At 39.6% G+C, this 25,853-nt stretch overlaps 1 long non-coding RNA gene across 1 annotated transcript; it reads right to left on the reverse strand.

Annotated features, from left to right (window-relative positions):
- Positions 1–874: 874 nt before the first annotated feature.
- On the reverse strand, positions 875–15,308 carry LOC140724191 (uncharacterized). The gene is made up of 3 exons (XR_012098059.1): positions 15,020–15,308; positions 9,977–10,061; positions 875–1,505 (listed from the first exon to the last, which is right to left on the reverse strand). It is a non-coding gene; the product is annotated as an uncharacterized lncRNA (long non-coding RNA).
- Positions 15,309–25,853: the final 10,545 nt, after the last annotated feature.

A 25,853-nucleotide genomic window follows, 5' to 3' on the forward strand; every position in this document is an offset into this window, starting at 1 on the left:
TTCTTTTTCACCCGGACCTGAGGCCCTACGTATATGATACAACTGCTCGTTGGGATTTCGTGAAATGGTTTCCTATTGAGTAGGATCCTATATATCCTATAATAGGATACCATATCCTAGAATGGTGGCGGCGTGTGCTAGAAAACACAAGCTACAATAAGGGAAGAATAAAACTAAGTTTACCATTTTATGTATCGCGTGAGCGACGTGAGAGTAGAGTTTGTGTGGAGGTCAATTGGTTCCTTAAGGTTGTCACAGCCGGGGGTGGCAATGAGGATAGACTTCCACTATGTTCCCAATGGCGTGCGCCTCAAATAGCTTCTGACAACCAAATGCAACTCCCGACCTTCATGTGTGGTTTAGCCGGCGGAACCGTTTCTACTGACAGAAGAAGGGGTAAAGGCAGGTTGCTGGCGCCTTAAAACCCGTTGCTTCAGGCGGATGGGGCAGTTGATCAAGGAGAAGGAAAACTCTGATCTCAAACCTCCGTTGCCTTGAGGTTATACCCACTCATGGGGAATACTTCGGGAGCAAACCCTGGGGAAAATCTGGAGTTGGAGTCCCCAGGGCTCCAACGATGACTGGGGCCAAACTGTATCGGTCTCTGCCGTTCGTTTGGATGAGCTGCGTGGACAGAGGGAGCCAGGTGCATCAGCTCGCTCTCCATATCGTACTGCCCCGGCGTGCTTGCGTACTGGTTTGCATATCACGTAGACAGCTGTCACGCAACATCCATGGTCGACCCCGACCAACGGAGGGCCTCAGACAAAGAGAGCGACAGATGGAGAAAGTGAGAGAGAGGGGGCGGGGCGCAATGATTCAGTCTGACACCAAAGTGATTGCGAACAGTTAGTTTTATTTGTCCACACAACTTGACACTTAGTGGTATTAAAACAATAGCTGACAACGATTTATCATATTTTAAAACGTATTTATCCGATTTCACCGTCTGCCAGAGTGCGATGTTGATGACAATGCAGGTTATCGAACGTATTTTGCTGAAAGTTCACCATGTCGGACCCCCTTCCCTGCGGGTAAGCTTTAGACAGCATTTAGGTTCCTCTTCATTTCAGACTGATGTTTATTTCTCAGCAACCAAAAAAAAAAAAATTCCGTTAGCATATTTTACATGTTCATCAGGAACGCTTACTGTGGCGTCGCACGCCCGCACTCTGGCAAGTCCGATTACCTGGTTGTACATCTGCTCCCGCCGTAGGGGAAGCTTCTGAGAGTGCTGAGGACCATGGAGATATGGTCCGGTGGTCCGGTGGTCCGGGGGGTGGGGGAGCGAAAGAGTGCTTACAGGACTGCTTTGAAACGGTGGACTGGACAATCTTCAGAGATTCATCTTCGAATCCGAATGAATATCCCACAGTTTTCGCCGACTTCATCAGGACTCGTGTGGATGTGTGTGCGCCTTCAACAACATACCGGACATATCCCAACCAACGGCCATGATATTCGAGACCGGTGGTCCAGAACTATACAAGAAGTCCAGGTACGAACTACGGAAGACCAATTTAAAAACGAGAAAAAATATTGGGGTTAGAGAAGGAAGCGGATACACGTCAGCTCAGGTTGTTTACAGGCTAATACATTCTACAAAGCGAATAAATGCATCATAAATGGCTGTGGTGCATTACTCTCAGATGAGCTCAACGCCTTTTACAAACGCTTTGAGCGGGAGAATAAAACGCACCCGTGCGGATCCCTGCAGCATCTGGTGATGCTGTGATCTCTGTCTTGGAGGCGGACGTCAGAACATCTTTCCAAGAGGGTGAACCTTCGCAAGGCGTCAGGTCTGGATTGTGAACCTGGTAGGACACTGAAAACCTGTGCCACCCAACTAGCGGCGACGTTCAAACACATTTCCAATCTCTCATTGCCGCAAACAGGTTCCCGCCTGTTTCAAAGGGGCGACAATCATACCAGTGCCCAAGAAGAGTAGGGTGAGCTGCACAAAGACTAGTGCTTTGAGAGGATGGTCATGGCTAGAATCATCTCTCCCACGAGCAAGAATCTGGACCCAATGCAATTTGCCTATTAATACGGAAGGTCCAGAACACACTGGTTCTCCACTGGGCTTCGGATCAGCTGGATAATAGCAATATCTATACCAGTCTACTGTTTATTGATTACAGCTCAGTGATCAACACTATCATACCCTCAGTACCAATCAACAAGTTCCAAAATCCTGACATGATTATTTTGAGGAGATGTGGAATGTCACCAAAGACAAGCAAATTTCTGCATACGTATTATGGAGAGCATTCTAACTGGTTGTGTCACCATCTGGTATGGAGAGGACATTTCACAGAATAAAAGCTGTAGAAAGTTGCAAACTCTGCCAGCTCCATCAAGAGCACTAGCCTCCCCAGCACCTTGGACATCGTCAAAAGGCAATTCCTCAAAATGACAGCATCCATCATCAAGGGCTCTATCATCCAGGACATGTCCTGTCATCATTGCAACTATTAAAGGGGGGGGGGGAGTGTACAAGAGTGTGGAGACACACACTCAGCATTTTTAGGAACAGCTTCTTCCCCTCTGCCATCAAATTTCTGAATGGACAATGAACCCATGTACACTACTTCATTAACATATTTTTCTTTCTCTCTTTGCACCACTAATTTTTATATCCTTTTTATTGAGATTATAGTGTTTTATTATGTATTGCCATGTACAGCTGCTGCAAAACAACAAATTTCACAACATATTATCTCAATTTTGACTCTTCAGAAATATTCACTCTAAAATAGGAAAATCATAATGAGAAAAAAATCTTTTCCCTTCATCAATGGTATGAAATTGATGGCATTTGTCAATACTTTAATTATTTCTGTTGGAAGATTCACTGATCTTGGCTCCATTCTCTCTGTCTGTTAATATATTGTTGGTTCTGGGAGCTGTCAAGGATTGGACTCCCAATTGGTCCTAGGTGCAAAGGTGTCAACATCTCAATGTCAACTTCACTTTTAGCCTTCTTTTTAAACCCTGCATTCCACTGAGCTGCTTATTTTGTGGTAATCAGATCTGAACTCATGCTTTCTTACAACATGTGTGGACACTAAGCACTCAAATGCAGTTTGCTTACTACCTAGTTTGACTGTTTCATTTCACGGCATAGCAAAACATTACTTTAAATGTGACTTTAAGTCAACTATATCCATTCTCCAATTACATAATATAAAAAGGGAAGAATGATAAGGTTCTGTTAGAAGAAATCCAAGTTCTCAATATATTGTAAAATCACAAGTAGAAGTTTGGTGCGTTGTATGGCACAGATTTACTTCTGTAAAGAAACCCATAGCACAAGGAAAGATACCAGGTTAGTTTGACTCTGAACCTGCTCTTGTAGCTGTGCTATTTAAATCACTACATATAAATACCACTGCTACAAGAGCAGGTGGGAGATTGGGTGTCCTGTGGTGAGTGAGTCATCTCCTGACACTGCAAGGTCTTTCTGCCATCTACAGTACATGAATCATGAATGTGAGGGAATACTCACTCCATGCCTGGATGAGTGCAGCTCCAACACCATGGCCTTTGATGACATATAGGACCCAACCATACACTTGATTGATTCCCCATACATTCAAGCATTCATTCTCTTTACTACAAGTATGCAGTGGCTGCAGAGCATTTCATCTATAAAATATGTTGCAGCACTTTACCCTGGCTGCTCTAAGAGGATGAAGTCAGCAGGCACATGGAAACATCAGGATCTGCAGGTTCTCCTCCAAGCAACACAGCATCCTCATTTGAAACTGTATCATCATCCCTAGCTCCAGGTCCTGGAACTCCCTCCCCTACAGCATTGTGGGACTGCCTTCACCAGATAGACCGCAGTATTTCAACAAAGCAGCTCACCATTATCTTCTCAGTGGCAATTAGTGATGGGCAGGAAATGCTGGCCTTGCCTGCAAAATGAATAAAATAAAAAGCTCCACCTTCAAAATTTAAAATTATTAGTTGGCGCGCCATCACTTTCTGATTGATGAAGCAAGTTCTAAAACTCCACCTCCTTTGGTAGATAAAAGTGTTTATTGGCCAATCTCAAAAGACCCAGCTCTAGATTTTAGATAATGATTGTTCCACCCCTAGCCCTAGTTTTCCTAAACAACTGAAATAGTACAAATCATCCACATTTTCAGATCACTTTGCTGTTTTGAAAATGTTTATTTATTACTCATTCATCCCTTGAGTTTCAATGAAATTTTTTTTTATTGTAGTGTAATACTAACTAAACATACAAACTTGATTGCCTAAAGAATCCAAGTGTGCAAATAATCTCAAACAGCTCATTGCAGAACACATTATAAGCCATTTTTCCTGTCTCTAACTTGCAACATAATCCAGTCTTTCGTATCATAGCTAGACAGCTATTGGGTCATTCTTGAAAATGGTTTTTAATTCAGATTCAGATTTATTCAAATATCACATGTGCATACAGTAAAATCTGTTCACGATAACTACAAACATAACCCAAGGATGTACTGGGGGCAGCCTCCAAGTACCACCACACATTCTGGTACCAGCCAGCACAGCATGTCCACAATGTTCAGCAGAACAACACATGCAGCAACAACAGCAACAGAACAAAACAAAACAACAAAACAAACCCCCTATCTCCCTTCCTTCTGCAAATCCACTCACCATCTCTCTCTCACACACATATACCTCCATTCCCAAGACAGGCTGCCTCTTGGTCTGCACCCTCCACCTCCAATACCTGGCCTGGAGTAGCAGACATTGGGCCTCTGACTTCCAGACATGCTGACCCAGGGGTTTCAATCATTGGGCATTGACTTGCAACTTTTCTCTTCAACCTCTGAAATAGACCCAGAACTCACCATTTTAAGCTAATCTGTTCTACCTAATGTCTATTACATTGCTGAAAAGTCATTGGCCTGAATTGTTAACCCTTCCCCTCTCTCTACATATGCTGCCTGTTCCTTTGGATGTATCCAGCATTTATGCAAATTACCAACACTGGACATTCCCCCCCATATGGACAATATGTCCATACTGGTCAGGATAGAAGATTAATTAGCTTGCAGATTGAGTCTGTGGTGAGGAAGGCAAATGGAATGTTAACATTCATTTCAAAGGGACTAGAAGATAAAAGCAAGAATGTAATACTGAGGCTCTGTACAGCATTCGTCAGACTGCACTTCGAGTATTGTGAGCAATCTTGGGCCCCTTGCGTAAGAAAAGATGTGCCGGTATCAAAGGGGGTCTAAAGGAGGTTGGTGAGAATGATTCTGAGAATGAAAGGGTTAATGTATGAGGAACGTTTAACGGTGCTTTTACTTGCAGGAGTTTACCAGAACGAGGGGGAAGCTCATTGAAACCTATCAAATCTTGAAAGGGTTAGGTAGTATGGATGTAGAGAGGATGTTTCCTATACTGGGGGAGTCTAAGACTCAGTATAGAGGGATGTCCATTTAGAACAAAGATGAGCAGGAATTTCTTTAGCCAGAGGGTGTTGAATCAGTAAAAATCATTGCCACTGACGGCTGTGGAGGACAAAACATCGGGTGTATTTAAAGTGGAGGTTGATAGGTCCTTGTTTAGCAGGGGGGTCAAAGGTTACAGAGAGAGGCAAGAGAAAGCGGTTGTAAAGGACAGTAAATCCGTCATGATGAAGCTATCTGGATGGACCGAATGATCTAATTCTGCCCCTATGGTCCTACAATCTTACGTGTTGACCAAGGAATTCGTACTTAGGCTTTTCTTTCCAACGGAAAGCCGGTAGAAAGAGCCGCCTCACCGAGTTCTGTGACACCCTATACCGGCAAGCATCGCTTATCTGGAACCAACTCCGAATCCATATTTTAATCGAAATAAGAATAGTTGTCTACTCGATATTTTTATCACGGCCGCGCGGTATAGAATATAGAACAGTATAGCATGGCAAGAGCTCTACGGTCCACAATGTTATGCCGACCTATATGTTCTGGTATTGGCAACGTTTCTTGCTGAATAGAAGGAAAGAGCCTACGGTATCGCCGAAGGCGTTGATTTGAGTAGGAAGGAAACATTGATTATTAACATTCTATTTATGGTTAATACTATGAAGAATTTCTTCCTCGAAAGGGTTACGCATCTTAGGAATCCTGTGCTCTTGAGTTGATGAGATGTATTCAAGTTCACGTAGACTATCAGACTATAGAGGAGCAAAACAACGGGATAAAAACAAAAATCAAAGTTATGGGGAGCAGGGGAAAGAAGTGGAGCTGAGACCATTCATCAGAGCAGCTATGACTTAGTTACAGTATTGGATTAGACTGCAAGGGCCGTGCGGTCTGGTTCTGCCTCCATTTCTGATGTTCGCGTTGTCGGGGGATTGGTTAAAACTGGACTCGTATCTTTTTTATGGATCACCGGAAATTAATACTGTCAACATTTTAGCAGCATTTAGACAGGCGAGATCTGACAGGGAATGGCTGAGCGAAGACCTTACGGCAGGCGAATGAGACTAGCTTTGATTGGTTTCATGGTCGGCACAGACTTGATGGGCCGAAAGCACTATTCCTGTAGTATATTGCTCTATCCTTTGCTTTTCCTAGTTTCTTGAATTTCCGAGCTCCAAAATTTCCACAGCCTGCATCACTGTGAACAGTTTGCATCACATGAACAGAATTGTGGACATTTGGTTTTAACAATGCTATTTATTACCTAAAAATTTAAACGGGGACTGAGGTTTGCATACCGAATTAACATCAGGCAGTTTGAGGCTGTAAACTTCAGTTGGGTCAGATGTGAGTATCCGAACAACGACGATCGGATCACTTCTGCAGAAATATTTCTCTTTCTCCCTATGACAAGGGAAGCGAAGTCAGCAACAACTCTACTTGTTTAGAAAATCACTCGGGGCGTGATCCTCTTGCACAGTACGGTTAGATTTTACAGCGTTCTGGTTAGATCAGGAAGCCAGTGATCGGTGCGTCGACAGTTACACCTGGTGGGGAATTGCTAAGAGCCAAGCACACAGACACAGCAAAGCGCGGGTAGCTCGCGTTATTTTAGGTTCTTGGAACCATTTGCCTATTCGGCGTTATGTATTCACCCAATACAACGTTCTGGGTGATATCATTGGTATGGTTTGGTTCCACTTTAGCAAAGAGAAGGGCGTTCAGCCCGAGAGCAGCTATCTCGGCAGCCCGGCGTTAGATTTTGAACTTGACCTGAGCTGCGGATGAGTTAAGAGAATGACAAGCGGAAACGACCCCCTCTCGCTTAGTTTTGCCATTAGCTAAACGATACGCGAAACTGAGAACACTACTGAAGTGAAGCATTCATTTCCCAGGGTGACCCTTACTGATTTCACGTAGGTTGTTCATGGCGCCGGAGAAGCAAAGGCACGAACAGCACACGCCGGCAAGCGTTCAGGCAAGCAGACAAAACCCACCACAGCTCATAAATAAAGAACATCGCTTTCCCATTTTGCAAAGAAAATCCTGAATACGGTCAACATTTTATTCCAGCTATCAAAATAAAATAATTTCGACATTGTGTTTAAAATCCCGTTCGGAATTAAACACAGCCCCTTTCACAATGGTCACAACTTCCGAGTATTTTAATCACCTCGGCAGGGGGCAGGACCGAAAACACAAGCAAATCCCCAGTTTCACGTTGTCCTATGACTTGTCCCAACCCATGGACACCCACGAACCCACTAAAACATCACGGATTGAAAGTTGCTGCATGTTACCAGGCGTAATGCAGTTCCAAGCAAAAGCTTTCTGTCAGTGTTCTGAGAACAAGAAATGATCATTTCCACCCTCTCAGCGAGAAATGAAATCGATTATCTGGGGACCCTTAAGCGATTCTGTGCAGATGTTTCACAATTAAATCTAAAGGGGTTTTCTGCTGACAGGGAGCTGGAGACTCCACTAACCCAAAGGCACTGATCCAGATTGATGAATGAACCGTCTGCTCCCGGGAACTCCCGGATTACGAAATGAGGTGATAGTTTAATCGCTTTGGGTTTAATTAAAATAAACCTGTATTTCATTTTAATAATTGCTAAATCTCCCGGTAGCCGATCTCATCACACATTCACTTCAGATCACACCCACCTTCTACGCATATTTCTGCACCATACCTATAATGCCTTGAAAAGGGAATAAATAGCGGCATCAGCATTTTCAAATGTCGGGGAAAGCCATAGGATAACACTAGTTCTGCGAGTGTTAATGACGGTCTTTTTCGATACTGCATCTGTTTTTTTCAACCCAACATCAAGTATAGTTGACACCTTTACCTGGTGATTGCAAACTTTATTCAGGGTTTGTTGTAGTTGAACAGGAATAAAACAGCAAATATCAGTTTGCATACTGCCCAAGGTGTTGCTTGTAATGGCGGAATAATAGTAGAATTTTTATGATGATTGTGATGTTAAATTTCACCGTTAAACTTGCTTTTCCCCAACCCTTTTCACAATTCTTTGTGTTTTGAAATCTGAACCGTTAAAACCCACCCCACCCCAGCTTACTGTCTTTTGGAACAAACTACCGTAGATGTCGGATTATAAGCCGCTACTTTTTTCCCACATTTTGAACAGCTTTGAACACTGCGGCCTTTACTACGGTGAGGCTAATGCATGATTTTTTTCATGCCGCCAAAAACATTTTGCCTCGTAACAGTAGACCAATAAAATTGATGAGTAATTCACAGAGGTCCAATGAAATTGTACGATAAATCAAGCGCATTTTCACAATTAAATTACTGTAAATCAGTCATTTGTACTCACCCTCATCAACATGGAAAACACTCGAAGAAAAGCATTGTGCTGCCTTTATGGCAGTTATTTAGTTTATAATATTTTCACTTAGTAATTCATTTTCTAGTTAAAGTTAGAAGTGTTTTAACTATATTTGTTTTCTGTACTACATCGCGGGATGCTATGATGTCACACCCGGTTTCGCCGCGTCTTGTGGGAAAAATGCCATTTGCGATAAACGGGAAGGCGGGGGGCGAGCGGCGGAGCGAAAACACTACTTTTAAGTTAAAGGCGATCAATAACTTTTCCTGGTAGGCTGCAGTATATATATTTTTTACCAGTCGTTAGGAGATATTGGAATGTTGTTCAGTAAAAAAGTATACGCAACGTATATTTAAAAGTAGCCGCGTTACAGGCACGGTTCGAAAAAAAGCATTTGCAATATGTATTTGTTTATGTTACCATATGGATTTAATTAAAAGTTAAAAAATCCTCACGTGTAATATCTTTCTGTGTAAATATCTCATATTACAACGTGGGACACCTGCGGCCGAAAATCCGGTGCGGCCTAAAATCCGGTGCGGCCTGTACAAGTACAAAATTGATTTTCTTTCTAAAATTAGAGCCAGCGGCTTTTAATCAGGTGTGCTTTGTAGTCCGGAATCTACGGTACTGTGAAAGCTTGTGCTTTTGAGGGAGTCACCATCTTCCAGAGCAATTGGGTACTTTTCGCCAGTCTAGACTGTGAGCATGAATGAACTGTCTTCCAGTCATATTCTGACAATGTTCAATGGCTTGATTACAGTCCTCTGCTGACAGCCCCTGTCTACTGTCCAGAGGAATCTTTTAAATGGGCAAACCAAGTGATCCTTGGATTATGTTGAAAGAACACTGTCCTGAAGATTTGTTTGTGTTTCTCTATCCTCAGATGTGGTGTGACCTGCTGAGTATTTCCAGGACCTGCCATTTTCCCTCCAATCTTCAAGAAGCACCATTTGTATTTTGCTTTCAGATGCCCAAGATGGAAAGACATAAAGGCACTAACATTATACGTATTCTTAATTTTTCTTTGAATATTTTAGTTTATTTACTGGCTAATCCAGTATATTAGATATAGGAAAAGTGTTACATGAGTGGGTGGAGCAGTTGGGAACAGAATGTCATGACATGAAACCTCTGGGAATATATCCAACTAGAACTGGCAATTTTTAAGTGACAGGAAGGAATTTGTACAAAAAAAACCCTTACAGCTCAGAATTTCCTGCCAGTCCTGAAGGGTTGGCAATCGCCATGGACTGTGTTGAAAGCCGTCTGAATCTCATTTCTGGATACCCTGTGATAAAAGACCAAAGATCAATTGGCTGCCAGTCACCTTTTGCAAAAAATGTGCAGCATGCAGAAATAGGGATGACATTAACTTGATGGTTAAACCGAGACAATTGAATATTTATGGCAGAGAGCAAAGATGGAAGTAAAATCTCATCCTTAACATTTCAAATAGTATGAAAATGTAAAGTAAAAATTTTAGCATACAAGTAGATTATGAATAGGGTTGAAATACTACACAACAATTTTTAAATTAAATTAAAATTTTAAAATAACAAAATTAGAACACACATACACAATTAACTTTATTGAGACTAGGAAAGTTGTTCAGCAACAATTATGTATTAGTGCCCAAATAAAAGCTCAATTATGGCAGTTAACATGGCACTTTGCTTTTCTTTACAGTGAGAACATAAAAACTGAATTCACATTAATTCATTGACTTGTTGAGATTGACTTGGAAAATAACTTCAACAGCAAATCTTATGAAAGAAATTATCAGTGAGACCAAGAACAGGACTTCCAGTTCAATTCCAATGGATAGACACCAGTGACTGTGATGGCAAGTGGTGATATTTTGCTCTGATTGTGCTTGCAAATTCATGGTTTACAAGTGATTTCCAATCATTCCCACTCAACTCCTCTGCTTGATAATGATTAATAATGGGTAAGACATTAACATATTACAACATTTATTTTCAGCTCTCAGACAAGAAACTTCTAGTCACTGACATTTTCATCAGTAACCCTATTACAACACATTGAACTTGAAACTTTTAATGTTGTGACTTAACTTACTTGTGAAAGATAGTTATGTGCTTATTCATTGTGAGAGTTTGTTAACTAGAGTTTTCAATACTGTTTTTGAAGTGACAGATTACCAACATTACCTGATTACCTGAATGAAATGTATTGCAACCAGCAAGAGCTAAAGGAGAATAATTTAAAAACCATTAATTTAAAAATCCATTACTCTGGAACATGACCCCAGATACTTACTATACATCCATTTATTATGCAGTATTAAACACTATTCAGTAGCAATGAATATGTATATCTCATCAGTGTGATGCTATGTATATGAAAAGCACAGAAATACACATTTTAGTCCAATACAGAAACAAAAAATCATGTTGATGCAATGAAAAAGTCATATAACTATACAAACATTGCAATTTTTGCAGCAGATGTGTAATTTGCAACTACAAATTTGCTTCATTTTTATTATTTTGTGTTACATTTGTGCAATTTTCTCAACTATTCTTTCCCAATATAAGTTCTAATGTCTAACATATATATTCTTAAAATGCTGCAAGTCAGCAGATAATTATTAACTATAGATTGTAATTGCACAATGTGAACACTAGGTGGTTCTATATACTGAATTTCCTTCCTATCTGCAAAAGATTAGACACCATATTGTTATACGATTGAAGACTGATTAATTGTGCTTTGCTTTCGCATGCACAAGTTGGAAAGATATAGACACTAAAATACATATATTTTTAATATTTTCTTTGAGCATTTCTATTTATTGACTAATAGTGCGGATTGAATGAGTGGAGCTGTTAGGAACATCATTACATGATACTGTATTGTTTACCACACACCATACCATTGACATTGACATATGTTCTCAGTGCTGTCAGACAAATGAAATGATTTAATTTTTACTTTTACTTTCTCTAAAAATCAATTAACTTTAATGAATTTTGTTTTATTTTTCAATTTTTATTGTTGGAGAAAAGCACTGGTGATATTTGAAAACCATTTCCAGATATACTATATATTAAAGAAAAAGATCTTGCAAGAATTCAAGATAATAATAGATTCAGAAGAATGCTTGGTTTATCAGTATTCAGTCATTCACAAAATTAAATTTGATTTACTTTTAATAGTGAGAAATTAAATGTACTGAATCATTAAAAACAAATAGGTGCCTAATTAAACATAGACAAACAATGGTATACAGGCATAAAAATAAACAAAAATCTTAACAAGTTATTCTTATTTATGTCAGGAAAGTGGGAATTCAATACTGAGCAGATGACATATTTGAGCACATATTTTAGGTCTGAGCACCAAATCTGGGCAAAATATATTGGCATTGGAATGGTATGGAATAAAATTACCATAATTAAAGTGTAAAACAATGAGAGTGTCATCCCTTAAATTTAGAAGATTAAGTGCTGATCCAATGAAGTATTGAAAATGACCAAAGATTTGACAGCCTAGACCCTAGACAGAGATAAATTATTGCTTCTGACAAGGAAAGAGAGACACAATTCTAAGGTGAAGCTGGAGAATTTCTGATTAAAATCAGGAATCACAAAAAAAAGAGTAAATCTATCTCCATTTCCAAAATGGTGGCAGATGATCAAATCAACTAAAACTTTCAAGATTGATAGACTCTTCTACTGGAAGATTTAAGGAGAAAGATAAGTAAATGGGGTTGTAGTACAGATCAGTCATTTAATTTAATCACACCATTGTGTTAGCAGGGCTGAAAGCCTACTCATAACTACATAAGAAAGGAACCCTTCATCTCTGAAAATCCATTTTTCCGCTTCATACCCAAATCCTGATTCTCTTAGTTGATAAAAATCAATTGATCTCAACCTTGACTATGTTAAAGAGTCTTTAAAACATCACATCTGTGCTGGCAGTAGATGCCTTTCCTTGAGGTTATTTGTAAACTCTCCATCTGGGATTACTGCCTTTCACCACCTATTCTGTCAACCTTGCTCAGCATCTTGATGTCTTAGTGAGATCATGTCTCATTTCTCAAAATTTCATTGACTATAGGTCAATGCTATTGAATCTCTTGTCACATGCCAGCACTATCTTTTCAGGAAAACATGAATCAATGCTGCAGGAATTCCAATGAAATTCCATTGTCTCTATGTGTGAGGCCAAAACTGTGCAGTGAACCCCAAATGTACTCTCAACAAAGCCTGGCCAATCTTTCATGCTTTTGTAATTCAGTTCTCTTGCAGTAATACTAACCTGTCACTTGCCTCCCTAATTGCTTCTTTTCTCCTTGTGTTTACTTCCTGTCTTAAAATGCTGCTGTATATTAACACTTACTGGTTTCATACCAGTTAAGAATACTTTATTTTTCCATTTTCTTATCATAATATATAATGTTACTTTTCCAGCCTTATACTCCATCTAACATCTTCCTGCTCACTTACTTACTGTATATACCCTTCTGCAGAAACCCCGTGTCTTTGTCCCCTTTTCCAGCTTAGCTTTATATTATCAGTAAACATGGATACATTCCAACTTCTTATCCAATCAATTATTCCTGCAGCACCCCACCAGCAATAGGCTGACAATTTGATAACAACTTGTTTATTCCTACTGTGCATTTTCTCTGCTTTAATGGACATGCTTCTCATACTAATTTGTTGCCCAACACCCATGAGCCTCTCTTTAAAGGAGCAATATTTTATTTGGTACCTTTTTACACAGCATCTGATGTATCACTCTACTCTCCCTTTGTTGTTCTGTCTTGAAAATATTTCTTAGGTTCTACATTTGCTACTCCATTGAGAAGAAAATTTGGCAAAATGGGGCAGTTCAGAGCTTTGTGGATCTGCAGATTCTCTCTGTTGCTTTATGGGTTTCCTCTGGGTGCTCTGGTTTTTCCCCTAGATCACAAAATCATGCAGGATATTGTTGAGGGGATGACTACCAGTATGCAGGTTTCTGGCACTGAGTCTAGCTCTGTGGCTCAGAAGGGAAGTGGGGAGAAGAGATGAGTTGTAGTGATAGATGATTCATTGGTTAGTGGAACAGAAAGGAGGTTCTGTTTATGAGAATGAGATTCCCAGATGGTTTGTTGCCTCCTGGGTGCCAAGGTCAGGGACATCTTGGATCAAGTCCACAGCATTCTTAAGTGAGATGGTGAGCAGCCAGAGGTTGTGGTCCACATTGATACCAGTGACATGGGTAGGATAGGTGACGAGGTCCTGCAAAGTGAATTAAGGGAGTTAGGTGCTAAGTTAAAGGAAAGGACCTCCAGGGTTGTGATCTCAGGATTGCTATCTGTGCCATGTGCAAGTGAGGCCAGAAATAGGAAGATCATACAGTTTAACACGTGGCTAAGGAGTTAGTGCAGGAGGAAGGGCTTCAGATTTTTGGATCATTGGACTCGCTAGCGGGGAAGGTGGAAACTGTATGGAAGCAACAGTTTGTATCTGAACTGGAGGGGGAGTAATATACTAGTGGGAATGTTTGTCAGTGTTGCACAGGGGGATGAGGGATTAAACTAAAATTGCAGGGGAATGGGAACCAGAGCACCAGAACAGACAGTAGAGTGGTTATGGAGAAAGAAGCAAGGTTAGGAATCATAAGATTGACCATGGTAGGACTAATGATCTGAGCTGTGTATATTTCAATGCAAGGAGTATTGTAGGAAAGACTAATGAGCTTAGGGCACAGATCAGCATGTAGATTCATGACACTGTAACCATTAGTGAGACTTGGTTGCAGGAGGGGCAGGACTGACAGCTCAGTGTTCTGGGGTTCTGTCATTTTAGACATGACAGAGCAGGATGGATTAAAGGGGGAGGGGTGGCATTTCTAGTCAGCAAAAGTGTCATGGCAGTGTTCAGACCGAATGGACTGGAGAGCACATCTAGTGAGGCTTTACGGGTAGAACTGAGGAATAAGAAAGGTATGACCATGACAATGGGAATATATTACAGACCACCCAACAGTCTGCGGGATTTAGAGGAGCAAACCTGTAGAAAAACACTCACTTTTCCGGACTGGATAGAAATAAAATAACCAGTAGTGTGCAGAAACTCAATGTAGAAAATGTCTGAATAGTCATGATAGTTTATGTGGGTCGAAGACAGGTATAAGTTAGCAACAGCAAAGAGGAAATACCGGCTGAACAGATTCAAACCCAGAAACCAAAAAAAAACCTTTCATTCCCTTGCATGCCTTTCCACCTACCTTATCACGCACGACCTCCTTCTGGTTCACACATTGAAGAGAAGCTCCCAACCTAGCCTGGTCCAGATAAAATATGATTTCATCCACTCTATGCGGTTGATTTGCAACAGCCTCTTCGGTATATTTTGAAGCAATTTGGGACAGAAAATAAATGGCACATCACATGTACAATTATATTTTTAAAAAATGCCTTCACTTTTCACACTTTCCCTGAGCTCTCTTAATGTCTTTACTTTCTCTAATGCTGCTTCCTACTGTTTCACATTAATATCACTTCAGTCACTTAACCACCTCCTGTTTTCTATTTAAGTGCTTTTTAAGTCATCCTACCTTCCTTCTGGTATTTGTATTTTACCACCATTGTACCCCCAGCCATCAACCCACCTTTTCAACACCTTTCATTATTTTTGTTTGGTTTCGTTTTCTTATCTAGATTTTAGATCATTCTTATCTACAATTATTTGCATTGAACTGATCTGAAATCATATACATAGATTGATTTCAACTACTATCCATACCGGCTCTCATCTGAATACTGCATGGCCAGTAATTGAAGGCTGTGGTAGGGGCACCTATGTTGCCCATTATCACTGAAGATGGAATGGATACAATTGTGAATGTGTCTAACCCTATCACTTGAAGCAGATAAGAAAGATGATTGAATCTGGAGGTAGAATTGAAATGTTATTTTTGATACAAATGGGCAATGCATGCTTTATTCAGATTCTGCTTACTTTCACTGCTTAACCAGAATACTAAGAAGCATCCCTAGATGTGACAATGCAAGTTATGTTATTTCAGAATAGTGCCCTGAAACATCAACGTGGCCAACATCTCATAAACATCTTGAGTCATGTTAAAGCATATTGGACCACGGCCCTAAAGTCTTCATTTGGTGATATTTTTCCCAAAGCATTATCACCTTCAAGCTACAAAGCATCCATAGTTTGTTGTATTACTAACATATTTGTCTGCAGAATGTGCTACATTTCACCAGATGGAGTGATTGACAACAATCGTAAAACGTTGTTGAACCAAAATGTTCTGCACAGTGCATTTAGAAGGGGAATATTATTTCTCACCAGTGAATTTTCAGAGCAGCTTGCCTGAGTTGGCCAGAATGTTTGAACTATTTATTACTAAATTGCTGTGCAAATAATAATGGCATATAACAATGCAAAGTGTTTTTTCTGTTGCCTTTAAAATCCATATAACGACAATTCCAGCATTTTTTGTTTTTAATTACATAAAAGTCAATTCATCAAACTGAATTTCACTGCTTTGTAAATCATGTTATCATGTTCAATGTATTTATACACTGAGATCATTATATTGTGATACCCATACCTTAACTCTGTTCAAATGTGGAAATATAACCGGAATGAGAAGTGATTGTTGGAAGGAATTGGAATATGAAGGGGTGGCAAAAAAGTCAATATGACCTGTGGATGTCATTAATTTCATCATACATGAGGGACAGTTACGTGTGAACCAAGGTTATTTAATATTTAGATTAGTAAGTACATATGTATATTCAAACTATCATTGGTTAGTGTCAGACTCATAAAGTTTGCTCAGGGTCACTGCAAAATTAGTTTTTGTTTCTGGTATACTGTGCTTCATTGACATATCACTGACATAAAGCAGGTACAGAGTTCTGAGTTGGATGATCAGCCATGATCATACAGAATGGCGGTGCAGGCTCGAAGGGCCGAATGGCCTACTCCTGCACCTATTTTCTATGTTTTCTATGTTTCTATCAATAACCTTGAAACCAAATAAATGTGTTAGTGCAATTGCTTGTGTATGTGTATGTGTGTGTATACCTATGTGTATTTATGTGTGTGTGTGTGTGTGTGTGTGTATGAATGTGTATTTGGTTATGTGGGTATGTATGTGTGTGGGTGTGCATATATGTGTATTTGGGTTTGTGTGTGGGTGTCTGATGTGTATGAAACTGTATTTGGGTGTGTGGGTATGTGTATAAATATGTATTTGGGTGTGTGTACATGTATGTATGTGTATGAATGTGTATTTGGGTGTATGGATGCGTGTGTGTGTATGTGTATTTGTGTGTGTCTGTGTTTTTGGATGTGTGTGTGTATCTGTGTGTTTGGGTGTGTGTGTATGTATTCAGGTGTGTGTGTGTGTGTGTGTGTGTGTGTGTGTGTGTGTGTGTGTGTGTGTGTGTGTGTGTGTGTGTGTGTGTGTGTGTGGAAATGTGCAAGGAGTGTATAGTCAGGTGCAGGATAGTGGGGGTAGGAGAAAGGAGGGCTACATATGGATTTCTGTAGATGAATGTAAAGTTACTATTTAATTAGCATTTAGTTAGTTATTTTCTGCCTTCACAATTCGCACATGTGTAATTGAAATGCCGTAAGGGAAGTATGCTTTTATTAAAAAGTTCAGCCTCATCATACTGTACATTCAAAAATGCATTGAATTCTGATATATCATGGAACTAAAGTGGACAATGGTGTAGAATGTACCTCATCTGGGATGTGCCAATGCAGCAGGGGCATGTTGTTCACAGAATTCATGTTGCCTGCTAATTATAATGAATTCAGACATCAGTCAGCATGTACTATGCATTTAATGTCTTAATGCAAAATCACACGGCCTGGTTTTGTGTATAACCGGCAGGAATTCAAGACAGCTGGCACTGCTTAAAGCAAAGTAAGATCTCAGAGGTAGAGTTAATTTGTTAAACTGGTGATGGAAGATACTCTGGAGGAGTTGCTGGCTGGAAGAAATGACTGAAGGTTGGCGAGAGTTGGTAGTGAGATTTCCTGATTAATTACTGGTGACCTTAGCAGATGAGACGGTTGGGAGGAGATAGGCCTTATGCTTGAAGGGAGTTAGAAGCCATCTAACTAAAGTGACAATGGAAGGAATTTTTTTTTGAGGAATCAATACAAAAAGTCAAAGCCCAAGGACATGGATGAAGCATTGGAAGAAATACAAAAACCCAAACACATCAATGATCAAAGTCAATGAATACTTCTAGATTTCCCACCAAATGCACAACTTGACTCATGCACTGTTCAGTACACTACACTCCATCTCTCTCCTACCATTGCTTTTTATCAATTTGGGACTAATCTTCATATACTTGACCTTACCCTCACACATTTACTATTGAGCTTCACCGTCACATATTACAACCTGCACACTAAGCAGGAGGAGCTTAGGAGAGGCAATGGCGCCTACCGGCAACTCCTTTGCTTACATCTTCAGAAACAGCTCTCTTACCATCTTTAATATCTCTATTTTTCCCTTTCAGGGTTCTTTTGAAACCCTGACCTGGAGTTACACAATGACTTCAGTTCTTTGGGGTTTAGGATCTGCTTTTGGGGTTTCACAACTGGCTGTTTTTCGATATGCCAAGGATGTGGCCTAAGAGATTAGTTTGCCTTTGGAGTTCCAGGATCTCGTGGCTCTGGAGATGGGCAGACCAAAAGTCAATGCCTCTGCAGCAACTTGGTGTGTTGTGGGAGACAGAAGATCGAAAGCAGCAAGCTGGCTGCTGTCTGTATATCTAGAGACCCGAGTTCTTTGGACACAGAGCTCAGAAAAAGTAACGCAACAGACTTTTAACATCATAAATCAGTGAGTTGTTATGTCTCCCCTCTTGCTGTGACATCTCTTTTTCCCTTATTCGGGAGAGAGGGAGCCTGTGGTATGTCAAGTACCGGGTGAACGAGTAGTGTTTGGGGTACTGCAAGTCTGCGTCTTTATTGATGCTTTGCTGCACACTTGAGTTTTCAGTGGTGGGTGCCGATGCTTTCTTTGCTGTTGGGGAAGGGGGACCAGTTGCTTTGCTGCTGCTTACGTCTGGGAGGGGGAGCTGGGGGGGCTTTGGGGCTCTAACATTTAACTGTCTTTAGGGGCACTTCTCTGTTTTCATGGATGGTTGTGAAGAAAAGGTATTTTAGGACATACATATATTGTATACATTTCTCTGACATTAAATGTACCTTTGAAAGTTGAACCTTTGAACGCAAGTTATTCTACCACTGCAGATATATTTTCCAAATGCACGACCACAGTGGGGTGCAGTGTAAAGTACCTCATTCTTGTGACTAACAGTTGACAAGCAATGTGTGTAAAATTAAAAGTTGGGACCAGGGTAATTGGCATGGCAGTAAACATTGTTCTTGGAAGTGGATTTGCAAGATTTTGTGGAGACACCTTCATTTCTCTGAGGGGCCTGTTGTCTTTGTCTCTGAACCATGTGAGGACAGGGATTAGTGCTACATGGTGGACCTTAACATTTGCCCAAGGTGTGAATTCTTGTTCTTCAAACATTCTTTACCTCAGATGGCCAAAACCTCTGTGAGTGAACTTCAACATTGCTGTCCCCTTTGTTCAGAGGTACCTCCAGATGAAAAGATAGTGCTGTTTTCCAGGGTCCCATTATGGTATTTTGCAATGCAGGTACTGTGAAGGAAAACGTTACCATTCTGAATATTTATTGCAAGCTCCATTCTCTTACATGCTGCAGAAAAAAGTCAATGAAGCCACAAAAGCTCAGCACTCAGAGGAATATCACACAGCAGTCACATTTGAAAAGGACTCTAGAACATGGAACATAGAACAGTACAGCATAGTACAGGCCCATCAGTTCACTATGTTTTTCTGACCCTTTAACCTACTCCAAGATTAATCTCTCCCACATAGCTTTCCATTTTTTTTTCATTCATGTGCCTCTCTAAGAGTCTCTTAAATGTTTTTAATGCCTCTGCCTCTACCACCACCCTGGCAGTGCATTCCTTGCACCTACCACACTGTGAAAGAATCCTGCATCTGGCATCTCCTCAAGATTTTCCTCCAAACACTTTAAATTTATGCCTCCTCATATGAGCTATTTCCATCCTCGAAAAAAGTTCCTGGTTGCCCACTCTACCTATGCTTCTTATCATCCTGTACAACTCTATCAAGTCACTGCTAATCCGCCTTCTCTCCAAAGAGAAAAGTCCTAGTCACTCCACACACTCTCATAAGACATGTTCTCTAATCCAGGCAGCATCCTGGTAAATCTCCTCTGAACACTCTCTAGAGCTTCCTTATCCTTGTTGTAAAGAAGGAACCAAAATGAATATTCAATATTCCAAGTATGGTGTAACTAGAGTTTTATAGAGCTGCAACATTACCTTGTGGCTCTTGAACTCAATCCCCTGACTAATGAAGACCAACACACCACCTGCCTCTTAACCACCCTAACAACTTGCACTGCAACTTTGAGAGATCTATGGACATGAACACTAAGATCCATCTGTACCTCCACACTGTTAAGAATCCTGCCACTAACCCTGCTTTTTGCTTTCTAGCTCATCCTACCAAGGTAAATCACTTCACACTTTTCCAGATTGAACTCCATGTGCCTCTTCTCAGCCAGGTCTACATCCTACTTTGTCCTGTTGTAACCCATGGCAGCCTTCTACACTATCCACAACACCACCCTCCTTTATGTCATCTGCACATTTACTAACCCACCCTTCCACTTCTCCAACCAAGTCATTTTTAAACACCATAATGAGTAGAGGTCCCAGAACAGCTTCGTGGGGAACACCACTGGTCATCTGCCACCAGAATACACTCCACATACTACCACCCTCTGCCTTCTGTGGGCAGTTCTGAATCCACACAGCCATTTCCTTCTATGTCATGCCTCTTTCTAAATGAGCCTCCCATGGAGAACCTAGTCAAGTGCCTTACTAACATCTATATAAACCACACCCACTGCTTTACCTTCAGCAATATATTTAGTCACTTCCTCCACAATCTCTCTTGAGTGATTGACAGAATCAAAAGGTTTTGTTAAATCAAAAAGGTGATTAATTGTGCTCCCTATATTTCTATTGATCCAATGAAGATCATATTTATTTTGCCTCTGTGATCCATACTGGGATTGAGGAAGCAGCTGTCTGCAAATGGGAGGAGGTTACTGAGGAGGACCCAGCCAAAGGTTTACCATTTGGCAAACAGCGGGGAGTCCCATCTGCAATAACAGCAATAGAATTTGTTTTCTTTAATAACAACAACCAGTCACTATTTAGCAACCTGACATTTCTTGTGTTAATACATTTAGCATTTGAAATAAAGCTTAATTTAAGTAACAGTTGCAGTCTGGATTAGCTTTGGTGAAAAATTAAAGTTAAATATTTTCAATAAGCTTCAGTCCATTCCTAAAGATAAAACAAAAAAATTGTAGTGCATTAAATTTTCCACTGAGTTTGTCAATGTTGCTTATGGATTTTGGAACTGAGGTTTCAAAAACTGATATTGCCAAAATGGAAGGAACATGCTGTGAAAGCTCTAATTAATATGAATTGTAAAGCTTATATAGATTTCATCTAATCAGCTTTTAACTGTTCAGTCAAGTATTGTTGAAAAGTAGAATTACTTGGCATCAAAATGTTTCCTAATTTGTATCAATTTGTTCATCAAATACATCTTTGTTTTCTGTCATTTCAAATTCTTAACCATATAACCATATAACAATAACAACACCGAAACAGGCCATCTCGGTCCTTCTAGTCCGTGCCGAACGCTTACTCTCACCTAGTCCCACTGACCTGCACTCAGCCCATAACCCTTCATTCCTTTCCTGTCCATATACCTATCAAATTTTTTTAAAATGACAATATCAAACCTGCCTCTACCACTTCTATTGGAAGCTCATTCCACACAGCTACCACTCTCTGAGTAAAGAATTTCCCCCTCGTGTTACCCCTAAACTTTTGCCCCTTAACTCTCAACTCATGTCCTCTTGTTTGAATCTCCCCTACTCTCAATGGAAAAAGCCTATCCATGTCAACTCTATCTATCCTCCTCATAATTTTAAATACCTCTATCAAGTCCCCCCTCAACCTTCTATGCTCCAAAGAATAAAGACCTAACTTGTTCAACCTTTCTCTGTAACTTAGGTGCTGAAACCCAGGTAACATTCTAATAAATCTCCTCTGTACTCTCTCTAATTTGTTGACATCTTTCCTATAATTCGGTGACCAGAACTGTACACAATACTCCAAATTTGGCCTCACCAATGCCTTGAACAATTTTAAAATTACATCCCAGCTCCTATACTCAATGCTCTGATTTATAAAGGCCAGCATACCAAAAGCTTTCTTCACCACCCTATCTACCTGAGATTCCACCTTCAGGGAACTATGCACCACTATTCCTAGATCACTCTGTTCTACTGCATTCATCAATGCCCTACCATTTACCGTGTATGTCCTATTTTGATTATTCCTACCAAAATGTAGCACCTCACATTTATCGGCATTAAATTCCATCTGCCATCTTTCAGCCCACTCTTCTAACTGGCCTAAATCTCTCCGCAAGCTTTGAAAACCTACTTCATTATCCACAACACCACCTATCTTAGTATCATCTGCATACTTAATAATCCAATTTACCACCCCATCGTCCAGATCATTAATGTATACGACAAACAACATTGGACCCAGTACAGATTCCTGAGGCACACCACTAGTCACCGGACTCCAACCTGGCAAACAGTTATCCACCACTACTCTCTGGCATCTCCCATCCAGCCACTGTTGAATCTATTTTACTACTTCTATATTAATACCTAACGATTGAACCTTCCTAACTAACCTTCCATGTGGAACCTTGTCAAAGGCTTTTCTGAAGTCCATATAGTCAACATCCACTGCTTTATCCTAGTCAACTTTCCTAGTAACCTCTTCAAAAAATTCAATAAGATTTGTCAAACATGAATTAATGTTGAATTTTCATTATGTCTTCTGATTTTTTTGTCCTTTCCTTCCTCCTTCCCAGTTATCATAGTTTAGTTATTTGCAGATGCATTGGCACTTTCAAACCCATGGATAATAATATGGTCCATCCATTACAGTAAAAGTTGTTATATTACATGGAACATTGTCAAAGACAGAGAGTTCTGTGGTGTGAGATCCTTTCCTGAAGGACACCTGCATTGATTTGAGTCCATAAGAGTGTAATATAATTCCATATTTAGAGATATTGCTACATTAGCCAGGCTGAAGTGTAAAGCATATTAAATTTAAATTTTTAAAAAAGTGATAGATGTAAGTTCTAATGTACACTGAATAGTATGTTAGTAATTTGAATGATAGTTAAATCAGTCAGGGTATTAAGGCTTGCTGATCAATGCCATTTCTACAGTATAATATAACATTAATATAAGTTAATTTTGATAATCTCAATTAGACAGAAAATTAGGGAGAACTTTTAACCATTCATTGAGATATAATTGAAAAGTATCAAACTCATATTATATAATTTATGTAAAATAATTTATCATAAAAACGTATTAACTTCCTAGCTGAAATGTACAGGTCAGAATTCTCCCCCTACATTGTTTTTAAAGATGAACTTAATTAAAATGTTGAATAGCATGGTTGTGGATCTTCCTCATCATCCTCTCTGGGTTCTTATTGCAGATTTGCTCGATAAAGTGAGTTCAATGAATTCGATAATGTGTGAGTTGGTGTCAGAACATATTTTATTTAGAAAAACATATTGATTCATTCACATCCTTCAGAGAGGAGAATTGGTCACATCTAACTCTGACTCCAATACCATACTCTATTGTCAACTTAATGGCTTCAGGGCAACTAGGAATGGTTATTGTTATATCTCAGATACAAGTTAAAAATACATGACATTTGGTGCCAATCTAACCTACTTACTATCGGTCTTTCAAATTTCAGCAGGCCTTTATTCCATAAAGCAGCATGCTTGCTTGGCAAGTGATTAAAATCAAGATGCTGAAATGTTAGCAGAGAAAGTTAGGGAGTAGATTAGAGAACATAAGCAGGGAACTCCTAGCAACTCAAGAAAAATCAGAGGAACAAGAAAGAATTTAAGATAATAGTCTAGGGTAGGATAATGAATTGCTGGAAAGTGCAAATCAGAACCCTGTCATGGAAAGCGGCAGCAATTGGTTTTAATAGTTTTCAACCACAAAGGTTGTTTGCCTGGAACTCCTTTTATACACAGATTTTTGATATTCCAGTTGACGTTGAGCACCCAGCTCCATTCTGTTGTGTTGTCACCATATTAATCTGTTTCCCGCTCTTTAAACAGGCTGATTGCAAAATATAAGTGCAGAATGGAGAAACTATATTTTATATCTATCACTAAATCTATTATTGTAGATTTATGGATAAACATCAGCACTGGATTAAGTTAATTACATTAATCTGTTTGAATATCATTATTAATGTTACATATAAATTTTTAATATTTCCTAGTTTTACTATTATTTATAACTAAAATAATACAAGGCTTCTGTATTTTGCCTCGTATATTCTTCTACCTTGAAATCAATTTCACACTGATGTACTATAAACAACACCAGAGAAGATTCACTTAGGTATAACGTTTTCTTTACCTCCTTCCACCAAGTAGGAATAGTGTAGGAGAAAAAGAATGATGGCACCCAACATGACCATATTATGCATGGTGGAAGGAATCCTAACTGGATGCATCACAGCCTGGTATGGAAACACCAATGCCCAGGGACAGAAAAGACTACAGATAGTGGAGAACATAGCCCAGTCCATCACGAGCAAAGCACTCTCCACCATTGAGCTCATTTACATGGAGCACTGACATAAGGAAGCAGCATCCATAATCATGGATGTTCACCATTCAAGTCATGCTCCCTTCTTACTACTACCATTGGACAGAAGGTACAGAAACTTTATGTCACATACTACACTGTTCACAAGCAGTTATTTCTCAACAACCATCAAGCTCCTGAACCAATGTGAATAATTTCACTCATCTCAATTCTGAACTGATTCTACAATGACAGACTCACTCTCAGGAAATCTTTCCTAATTCATGTTCCCAGTATTATTTTTCTTATTTGTTTATGTATAATTTTTACATAAATTCTATTGTATTTACTTATTTTCCTATAAATGACTGCAGGAAAGTGAATTACACGGTTGTATATGGTAATGTAAAATAACTTTGCAAAAGGTACTTTGTAAAATAAATTTTGTTTTGACTTTGACTTTAAATGGATTAAAAACAGACACATGGAATCTACCTGCCAAAGAATAACAGAAGGCTTACTCAAAAGGTTAAATTCATTCTGATTAGCACATGCTTAGCATTTTCATTACAGGTTTAACAAAGACCAGTAGTGTCACAAACCCAGCAGCAATTGCTAGAGTGAGTAGAGTTCGAAACCACATAGGATGGGGTTTTTATTTCATTTAGGGTGTTCTTGTGTGGACCATGTATCATAGGGATACTTTCCTTGAACTTTTTCCTTCAGCATTATAGACTTGCTGATGGTCCAAAAAATTTATCAATGGCTTCACCTAGAGTCTGTTCCATTGTTCGAACACTGGTGGTATGAACCCTAGTTCCTCACCACCAACAATAATGACCTGTATACTGGTGATGGTCCATTCTGCCCCCTCCCCACTTCAGTCCTTCATATTCTGACAGACTCAGATGACTTGTCCTGAGCTTTCACCACTTCTCCCCTAAATCCTGACACAAATTTATATAAGTGAGATCTTCTTCCTAATGTCTTGTGGTGGATAGAAATCAAGACATAGAAATGACTGTGTGAAAAATACCACATTATGCATTTGTACCACTATTCTAATGAAAGCACTGATATGTTTCTTTTAAAAGATTTGATGCCTCAGTTAAAATAATTAATCAGAAAACAGCAAATCATTGACTCAAAATGTACAGTATTCTTAACCTCTTTTACATCAGTTCAAAAATGTGCAAATTATATTGAAATAATTGTGATAGTTGAAGCAGCTGAACCAAAGCTGTCTTTCACACCATT

This window comes from Hemitrygon akajei, chromosome 3, assembly GCF_048418815.1.
Source record: "Hemitrygon akajei chromosome 3, sHemAka1.3, whole genome shotgun sequence".
In the NCBI taxonomy this organism is placed as follows: domain Eukaryota; kingdom Metazoa; phylum Chordata; class Chondrichthyes; order Myliobatiformes; family Dasyatidae; genus Hemitrygon; species Hemitrygon akajei.